The sequence below is a fragment of the Gracilinanus agilis genome, chromosome 1 (assembly GCF_016433145.1).
Source record: "Gracilinanus agilis isolate LMUSP501 chromosome 1, AgileGrace, whole genome shotgun sequence".
In the NCBI taxonomy this organism is placed as follows: Eukaryota; Metazoa; Chordata; class Mammalia; order Didelphimorphia; family Didelphidae; genus Gracilinanus; species Gracilinanus agilis.
In genome coordinates, this window is record NC_058130.1 from 514,061,331 (window position 1) to 514,071,653 (window position 10,323).

Genomic DNA, 10,323 nt, shown 5'->3' on the forward strand with positions numbered 1-10,323 from the left:
GAGTATCATCTCTACTTGCCTCTTTTCTTGTCTACTTTAATCTTCTCAGCATGATTTTCAAAGATGTCCATAAATTTAATGTCAGTCTGTCTACTATGGGAAAACCCCTGACTGAGGAACTGGGGGTACAAAGTGATCAGATAACTATGACAGAGACCAACTCTTAATAGTGAACATTTCAATGGAATTGAAAAGTAACTAAAATTTATATAGCACTTTAAGATTTGTGAAGCACTTTATACAACTAATCTCTTTATTTCCTCACAACAGCCCTGAAGCAAATGCAATGCATAAATTTTCCTTCATTTTACAAATAAGGAATCTAAGGATGATTTGATCTCCTCAACAATTCAGTGAGATAAACACTACAGATATTATTATGCCAATTTTATAGGATAGTTTATACATTTATACAGTTATAAGAATAATAAGGCTGGGAGAGGTTAAATACCTTGCCCAGGGTCACATACCTAGAGTGTCTTGAGGTCTTGTTTCTTACTGTAAGTTTGATTGTCTAGCCTTCACATCTCTGGGGTAGACACCCCCTAACTCACAGACAGGCTTGAGATCCTAACTTTTGTCTTGCCACTGGACTTGGATGACTCTGGAAGAAAGAGTGAGGCTCATGACTTTGTGCAACTCTGCCTCACTTAAATCCAACTTATGTAAGAGTCAGAAGACATCACCAATGATGTCATTTTGATCCTCTTCAAGTGCAAAGGGCAACAACCAATCAACTATTTCTCTAGTTATCATGCCCTGGGTTAAACCTTGGATGCAAAGAAGAATAAGATATCAAAGAGTATGAGTTTGAAGGAACCTCCCATATCTTAATAATGATCTCCTCCACAATCTCCCATGAGATTATGGCATCCTCATCCCCTGACTGGTTCAGTTTATTTATTTTTTAATTTTTCCCATGCTTACATGATTCATATTGTCTCTCTCCCCTCTTGTCTCCCTTCTCCTGGAATTGATAAGCCATTCCACTAGGTTTTACATGTATTATCACTTAAAACTTATTTCCATATTATTCATTTTTGTACTAAAGTAATCTTTTAAAACCAGAACCCCAGATTATATATACATATAAACAAGTGATAAATCATATGTTTTCTTCTGCATTTCTACTCCAACAGTTCTTTCTCTAGCTGTGTATACCATTCTTTCTCATAATTCTCTCAGAATTGTCCTGGTTAATTGCATTGCTATTAGTAGCAAAGTCCATTACATTTGATCATCCCATAATGTTTCAGTTACTGTGTATAATGTTCTCTGGTTCTGTTTATTTCACTCCACATCAGTTCATGTAGGTCTTTCTAGTTCTTAAAGAAATCAAATGGTTCATCATTCCTTTTTGGCTTGTTCAATTTAATTCAGTTCAGCAAACATTTATTAAATGCCAGCTAGTTTAAAGACCTTCAGGAAAAGAGAATCTTTAACCTTCAGAGACAACCTATATCTCTCTCTGATAGTTAGAATGTTTTCCTTCAGATCAAGCCCAAAATCCACTCTTTCAATTTCCACACGTTGCTCCTAAATTTGCCTTCAGGCCAAGAAGAACAATAATAGTAATAACAATAATCATCTGTCTTCTACCCTTCAGATAACTGAAGATAGCTATTATGGTTCCATAAGTGTACTTCTCTCTAGGCTAAACAGCTCCACTTCCTTCAATTGATCCTAACATTGTACGATTTTATATCCCTTCACCATCCTGCTTGCTCCAGTATTGTTCTAAAATGTGATGCCCCAGAATGAACACAGTACTACAGATGTAATCTTTCCAGAGGATGCTTAAGTGTTTCAGTGTTTTCACTTCAATATTTCACTGGAGTATCAAATCCATTAGTGCAGGTCATAATTCATCCATGTCTTTTCATTTTATACAAGTTTTATCCATGTCCTCCTGAAGATTTTTCAGAGTATCATCCCAGAGTTCTGGAGGCTTTCCTTCAGGACTTTTTAAATTTTCTGGGTATCAGTGAAATACTCAAGATATCCATCTGTTATCCCTTATATCAGGGGTCAGCAACATATGGCTCTCGAGCCATATCTGCCACTCAAAAGAGCCAGATATGGCTCTTTCTGCAGGAGACATGAAGTCAATTTTTTTTCCAGGCACTGTTACAGGAGCGCGCACTGTGAACACTGTACGGCTCTCATGAAATTACATTTTTAAAAATGTGGCGTTTATGACTTTCACGGCCAAGAAGGTTGCTGACCTCTGCCTTATATGACCAGATTGCCTCTTTTTCTGATCAAGTGTTTACATTTCCTAAATCAACACCTCATGCCATTTCTTTAAAGGTCACTTTTGGATATATGTTGCAATTTACACATATGTATATATATATTATATATGCATCTCTCCCTTGACCTTTGTGTCACTCACAACATTGATTCTTTTGGACATTATTGAGCCAAGATTTACAACCATAATACATCACTGAGAGAATATTTGTGTTTTTTTTAAGTGGATTTTTATACTGGAGATCAACTTGGGATTCTTGAAAGCACCATTCAATTTATCAACTATGCTGAATTCAATCTAATGAGCATTCATTTAATATCTGTTATACACAAGATACTAAACTATCCAGTTTGCTGTTTTCTTATTCTACAGTCCTGGGCCCCACATAGTATCCATCTTTAATGGATCAGATATACATATTGATGAACTAATTCAGTGGACTAACAATCCTATTCACCCTCTCCAACACAGTCAAGACTGGAATACAATCAAGTTTTCTTTCTTTTTTAAAGAACTAGTATCTTCTGTTTTAGAATCAATACTAAGTTTTGGTTTTAAGGCAGAAGGGTGGTAAGGGGTAGGCGGTTGGGATTGAGTGACTTGCCCAGGGTCACTAGGCAGTGTTCTGAGGCTACATTTGAACCAAAGACTTCCCATCTCTAGGCCTGGCTCTCTATCCAATGAGCCACCTAGCTGCCCCCAAGGATGATACCATTTCTGTGTCTCTACAAAACCTCATACAGCAGTGATAAGCACAGGAAGCTTATTTCCTTAACACTGCTGATAGCTTGATTTTTTTTGTTGCAATGGAGTGCTTGCCTTTCTCTCTATATGCAGAAAGCAGAATTAAGAAAAAGAATCAAGAATTTTTACGAATCAGCAAGTAAACAATAAGTAACAAGTTAAGTCCACAATAGAGGTCTAACTGTACCATGAAAATCAAGGAAGGCTTCTTGGAAAATCAAACAGTCCAAGAAGCATTTATGAATCACCTACCTATGAGCCAGGCTCTGTGTTTGGTCAGTGGGAATACAAAGACAAAATGAAATGGTTTCAGATCTTAAGAAATTTAAAATCTGGTGTGGAGAGACAAGTCATCAGTCAACTAACATTTCATAAGCACTTTGCATGTTTCAGGTATTGTGCTAAATTCTGAGGATACAAAGAAATGCAAAAAAAAAGTCCCTACCCTCAAGGAACTTACAATTCTAATGGGAGAAAAAGCATATAAATAATGAGACAGAGACAAGGTACATATAGAGTAGAGAAGGTAATCTGAAAATAATATTAATAACAATTAATAGCTGGACAGACTGATAAAGGCCTTCAGCAGGAAGTGAAATTTGAATCAATTTTTCAAAGAAATCAGAGAAAAGGCAAAGGCAAGGAAATAGGACATTCTGGGTATGAGGAATAGTTAATGCAAAGGCAAGGAGATGAGAGATATAGGGTTGTGTGAGAAGATCATTAAGTATGACAGTTCAGCAAGACTATGGATTTCATGAAAGGGATTGTGGTTTATGAAAGAAAGTAAAGCTAGTCCTGGAAAAGATGCCCAGGGATGCCAGGTTGGTGTAAGTTCTATAAAATAGGAGTATGAGTGAAAGGAAGTTTATTATGGAACAGGAATTCGAGGGCACAGTGGAAGGGTCAAAGTAGAACAAGGATGGAATAGAGTTGAGGTAAAAGAGGTGGCAGGGGCTAAGGGGTCATATAATTTCCCCATAGGTATTCAGAGATTTGGGATCACTGGGATTGAAAAAATAAAAGGAAGTAGAAAATTGCTAACCACCATAAAAGAAGAGTCTGGATAATTTACATATTTTAGACAAATTGTAAACAATGTGGGATTTGTGGTTTTCCACATAATTTTTAAATGAATGTTTAGTTAAATGTTTTTTTAGTGGTGGTGATGGTTATTAAGTGTTTTTTTTTAATTCCCATTGGGAAAAAAGGAAGAGTCTGGGCATTTGGGAGTAACACCACTGATGAGTTAAGTAAATAGAACATTCTGAGTTTCAACACTTCCTTAGTATTATTCCCCTGTGGCCCTGGTAGTTTTGTGAGAGTTTTTTCTTGGAATTGGCAAATACAGGCTGACCGACTTACTCTTTAATGTGATACGTTGAGTTTATAGTATGATTTTGTGAAAGATGGTCAAGTATGGAGAATGACCTGCTAGAAACTTATTTCCTAGACTGATAGATGGAGGGCCAACCATCAGTGCATTACTAGTTTCTTCTGGTTACAGCTTTGAGGCAGAGCCTGACTTGCCTCCTGCTGGTTTCTTATTCCTTATTCTTTGGATTTAATAAAAATAAAGTAGGGGGCAGCTGGGTAGGTCAGTGAATTGAGAGAATGGCCTAGAGCCAGGAGGTCCTGGGTTCAAATCTGGCCTTAGACACTTCCCAGCTGAGTGACAAAGTCACTTGACCCCCATTGCCTACCCTTACCACTCTTCTAACTAGGAGCCAATACATAGAAGTTAAGGGCTTAAAATTAAAAAAATAAAGTAGTAGTTCTTCTCGGCTTAAGAGCTAAAGAGAAAGAGAGAGCTGAGGGTAGCAGGAAAAGAATGAATAGAGAAGCAGTGTTATTTGGATTTGTAATGGTTTTCTAAAATAAAGATCTTTGGTAGTAAAAATGTTATATTCAGGACAAATATTGCTGGTCATTTCTGATCTGTGGGCTGCTGGATGGATATCACAGCTTTATCCTGTCCTTTTCCTTTCCTGCCCTGTCCTTCCTTGTCCCTGTTTCTGATTAAATGTCACCATTGAAATGATGATTTACCTCTTCCCATCCTTTGACTACTTTGGATAGAGCAAGATTATTAGAGCCAGTGGGAAGAAGAGACAAAAATTCAATGGCAACTGTCTTGTTCTTTAGAAGAATAGGCATGACCACATTTAGGCAAAGCCCTAAAGTAAGTGAAGTTTTTGTTCAGTGCCTTCCCTTTCTGAACCTATTTCTCTTGGCTTTCCTCCTATGACACCAGCAACTCCCTTCCCATCTTGCCTCTGATTCAAGATTCCATTCTTGTGGCTATTCTTGCTCTTCTCTCATGAATATAGATAGTCTCTCTATTGGGCTTCAGGAAATTAGATATAGGACTTATAATTATGTTTATTCAAAATAAAGAGAAAGAGAAAGATTAAACAGAATACATGAAAACATTAATGCTTTTATAATCACCAGAAAATAAGACTATGAAACAAAAACTATAAAAAACTGAGTTTAGTGGTAGAAAAAGCACTACTAATTCCATCATTATTAATGATTGCATAATTACCATGGAATACAGTAACAGTTCTGTGGCTTGTTGACTCTATGGTCAAACTAACTTTCTTATGTTATATTTAATTATAATATTACTCATAAATGCTCTGAGCACACGTTTTTGCTCATATAATGTCATCTGTTCACAACTTTAAAAAGAATAAAGGAGGCAATAGCTTTACCTAATGAACGTAAAACATCTAGCCTAGCACTGTGCTAGGTCCTCAGAGGAGGGCTCTGGTTTGGCTGAGGAGGTGAGGGAAAGTGACACTACTCCCATTTCATAAACCTACACTATTATAATTTATTGATACCAAAGCAAAGCAGTAGTGAAAAGGATACCGCAAGGGCATATTGACAGTGTAGACAACCCTGAATCCCAGTCTTTGCTCTCATCTCGGGATACACAGTAGCACAGATTCAACCCAGAGATTAGTCTGCTCTAACATGGTCGTTAGATCTATTAAAGTGGATTGGCCCATTCATAAACAGGCTTACCTTCTTTCATATTTGGAAGTAAATGCCTTTATAAATTCACCACTCTAATGTAACAAAACCCTATATGGTGCTATGTTGACTAGCTCCAAGAACCGGATCCTGGCAATGCCATGACAGCATTATAATTTTGAAAAAAAAACCCTATGAATTCATCAATCACAAATAATCCTTCCAATAAAGGTCATTTGAGTTACTACAGTTTCTTTGGAGTCTTATGCATGAAATATGCTCATCTAATAGTTCTTTTGGCTGCTGATGTCAATGTTTATATCCTACTGCTTCACCCCACCCCACCCCATCCCCTTTTATTAAAGGTCCAAGTTTAGTTATCTGGCATCAGGGAGATACAAAGTTTGGGAGAGATATGGCTCTTGACTCTGGGTGTGTCGTGCATTGTTAGTTCAATTGTTTATGTATAATGTTCCTTAGGAGTCCTATTTATCTTTATATGTTATTATACATTATCAAGGATGCTACTATGCTAAAAATATAACTATCGTATCAGACACCTGTTCCTTGTTTATATTGTTTATGCTTTGTTCAGATTCTTTTAAAATCCAATGTAGTGATGGGTTAGAATTACAAAGTGGAAGTAGGGTCGGTTAAAGTTAGAAGTTAGGAATATAGCCACTCTTTAAAAAAACTTTTACTTTCTGACACTGAATCAATACTAAGTCGTAGTTCTAAGGCAGAAGAGTGGTAAAGACTAGGCAATGAGGGTCACATAGCCAGGAAGTTTCTGGGGTCAGATTCGAATATATTTACTCTTGCTATCAGAAGAAATTTGGTTATCATTTAAAAACTAAATTACTCATGTAGTTCAGAAATTGAACTACAAAGCCTATGGAAATTTCTGAAAGAATTTCTAGACTTACTGAACGTTTAGCAAGTTGCTATATATATGTATATATATGAGAGATATGTAATAAAATATATATATATATATATATTTTTATCACTTTCCTTTACTGCCATATTAGCCAATCTGTTAGTTGTAAAATTACCTCAGAGTTGTTTTAATTTGCATTTCTCTAATGAAGAGCGATTTAGAACATTTTTTCATATAATTATTGATAGCTTTGATTTCTTCTGAAAATTGCTTGTTCATATTCTTTAATCATCTGTCAATTAGGGAATGGCTTATATTCTTATAAATTTGACTTAGTTCTCTATAGATATGAAAAATTAAACCTTTATCAGAGAAATGTATTAAAATTTTCCCCCAGTTTGTTGTTTTTCTTCTAATCATGGTTACATTGGTTTTGTTTGTGCAAAAGTTTTTTTTTTAATTTAAAATAATCAAAATCATTCATTTTATATCTTATAATGTTCTCTATCTCTTGTTTTGTCATAAATTCTTCCCATCTTCATAGATTTTTCCAGGTAAACTACTCTATGCTCCCCTAATTTACTTATGGTATCATTCTTTACATCTAAATCATACACCCATTTTTACTTCATCTTGGTAGAGAGAGCAAGGTATTGGTCTATATCTAGTTTCTGACATATTGTTCCTGTTTTCTCAGAAGTTTTCATTAAATAGTGAGTTTCTATCCCAAAATCTGGGGTCTTTGGGGTTTATCAAACACTAGGTTGCTAAGGTCATTTACCCTTGTATATTGGGTATCTCATCTATTCCATTGATCTACGTTTCTATTTTTTAGACAATACCAGACTGTTTTGATGATTATTGCTTTTATTTTATTGCTTTCAGTTTGAGATCTGATACTACTAAACCATCTTCCTTCACATTTTTTTCATTAATTCCTTTGAAGTTATTGACCTTTTGTTCCTCCTGATTTATTTTATAATTTTTTTCAAGTTCTATAAAATAATTATGTGGTAGTTTGATTGGTAGGACCCTGAATAAGTAAATTAATATAGGTAGATTTGTCATTTTAATTATTTTAGTTCAGCCTACTCATGAGTAATTCATATTTTCCCAAAAACTTAGATGTGACTTTATTTGTGTGAAAAGTGTTTTGTAATTGTTTTCATATAGTTCCTGTGTTTGTCTCAGCAAGTAGATTCTGAGGTATTGAATATTGTCTAGTTATTTCAAATGGAATTTCTCTTTCTATCTCTTGCTCCTGAACTTCATTGGGAATATGTATAAATGCTGACAATTTATGTGAATTTATTTTATATCCTGCAATTTTACTAAAGTTATTAATTCAACTAGTTTTTTAGTTGATTCTCAAGGATTCTCTAAGTATATACCATCATATTATCCTCAGTGATAATTTAATTTCTTCACTGTCTACTTTAATTCCTTCAATTTCTTTTTTCCCTTATTGCTAAAGTTAGAGTTTTAGTACAATAATAAATTTTACTGTGATAATGGACATCCTTGCTTCACCCCTGATCTTATTGGGATGACTTCTAATTCATCCCCATTGCAGATGTACTTGCTGATGGTTTTAGGTAGATAGTACTTATCATTTTAAGGAATAACACATTTATTCCTATGCTTTATAGTGTTTTTAATGAGAATGGGTGTTGTATTTTGTCAAAGACTTTTTCTGATCTCTTGGAAAAAATCATATGATTTCTGTTAGCTTGGTTATTGATATAGCCAACTATGCTGATAGTTTTCCTAATATTAAACCAATTCTGCATTCTTGGTATAAATCTACCTGGTCATAGTGAAGGATCCTTCTGATATATCACTATAGCTTCCTTGCTAGTATTTTATTTAAAATTTTTTCATTCTATGTTTATTAAGAAAATTGGTCTATAATTTTTGCTCTTCCTGACTTAGGTAGCAGTACCATATTTGTGTCATAAAGAGAATTTGGTAGGACTTCTTCTCTGCCTATTTTCCAAATAGTTTCTATAGTATTGGGATTAATTGTTCTTTAAATGTTCGATAGAATTCACTTGTGAATTCATCTGGTCCTGGGGATTTTTCCTTAGGGAGTTCATTGATGGTCACAAACCATTCCTTTTAATAATATTTAATCCAGAGCCTCCAAATACTCTGAATTCACATGGTCTGGGTTCAGTCCTGGAGGCTCTTTTTTCCCTCATTGCTTCCACCTTGAGCTCTTTAGGAAAATTTCTAGCTATACTTATGAATATAGCTCCTGCTTAGACACCGAGGCTAATAAATTCATATTTGATGTGGAATAGCCTTTTTTTCATCCTTCAGAAAATGCATGAGGCACAAAGAACTTACAGAAACTCCAGGGAGAGATACTGAAGCACATGACTCAAATAGCCATAACATAAACAGATTTCTCCCATAACATAAACACATTTGGGGGGCTTTCTGAAAAAAAAAACCTCCTTTTTATATTTGATCTACATTGTCCAAGAAGTTCATGGCAAAAGCTGGAGGGGACTGGCAAGATCTAGGTCACCTGTTCTCTATAACTTTCCAGAAACAGTGCTCGTATATACGACCCTCTTCCTTTCCCCAAGCACACTGTTGAAGAAATTTTCCTTTGCTGAATTCTTGAATTTGAGAAGTATCAAACTTCAGGTTAAAAAAATGAGAATATTCCCTCAGGATCTCTGCTGTCAGGTTGCATGCAAGCACATTTATGCTTCTGCCCTGTGCTTCTGCATTGCTTCTATCAATATCCTGGTTTCTTTGAATAGGGAGTTTGTCCATAGGAATTCTATTTTCTGATCCATGCGCAGAAGAGAAAACAAAAGAAAAATATACCAGTAATTTTGTGGTATAGGAGTAACCTCAGGCCATCAGAACAAGCACATACAACTTGCCCCATCTGCTTTTCTTGTAAGTCACCATTAATTGTTCTACTTAGTGGAAGGAAGAAATCCCATCTTTTCCTGTCTTCCGCTAATTGCAAGAAGCCATAAGGGAAAAGGCAAAGAGGGAGCCATGAAAAGATAAGAAGAATACCTTTTACAAGATTTGAGTTTGTTTTGGTTGCTAGACTTCAGAGAGGAGGAGACATTCAATTACTAGGAACCAATAAAAAGCAATTCCCTGTGTTGTTTTAGGAAAGCTTCAATGGCGATGCCTATCCTGATTGGGTGTGCCTCTCCCTCTCAGCTCCCAGCAGAGAAAGATCTGTTCTATTTCATCCAATTGGTTGGGAAATTCATAAATTTGATTATATTCTCTGAACTACCCCTCCATCTTTTAAAAATAAGTTCTAGAATTTCCTCAAGAATTAAAGTCAAGCTCACAGACAGTAGTTTTCATTCTGTGTCCATTTTAAAAAATCGAGATATTTCCTCTTTTCAATCCTGTAACTCTTCTGTTCTCCATGATCTTCCAAAGAATAGACAATGGTTCAGAATCACATGTAATGGTTCAT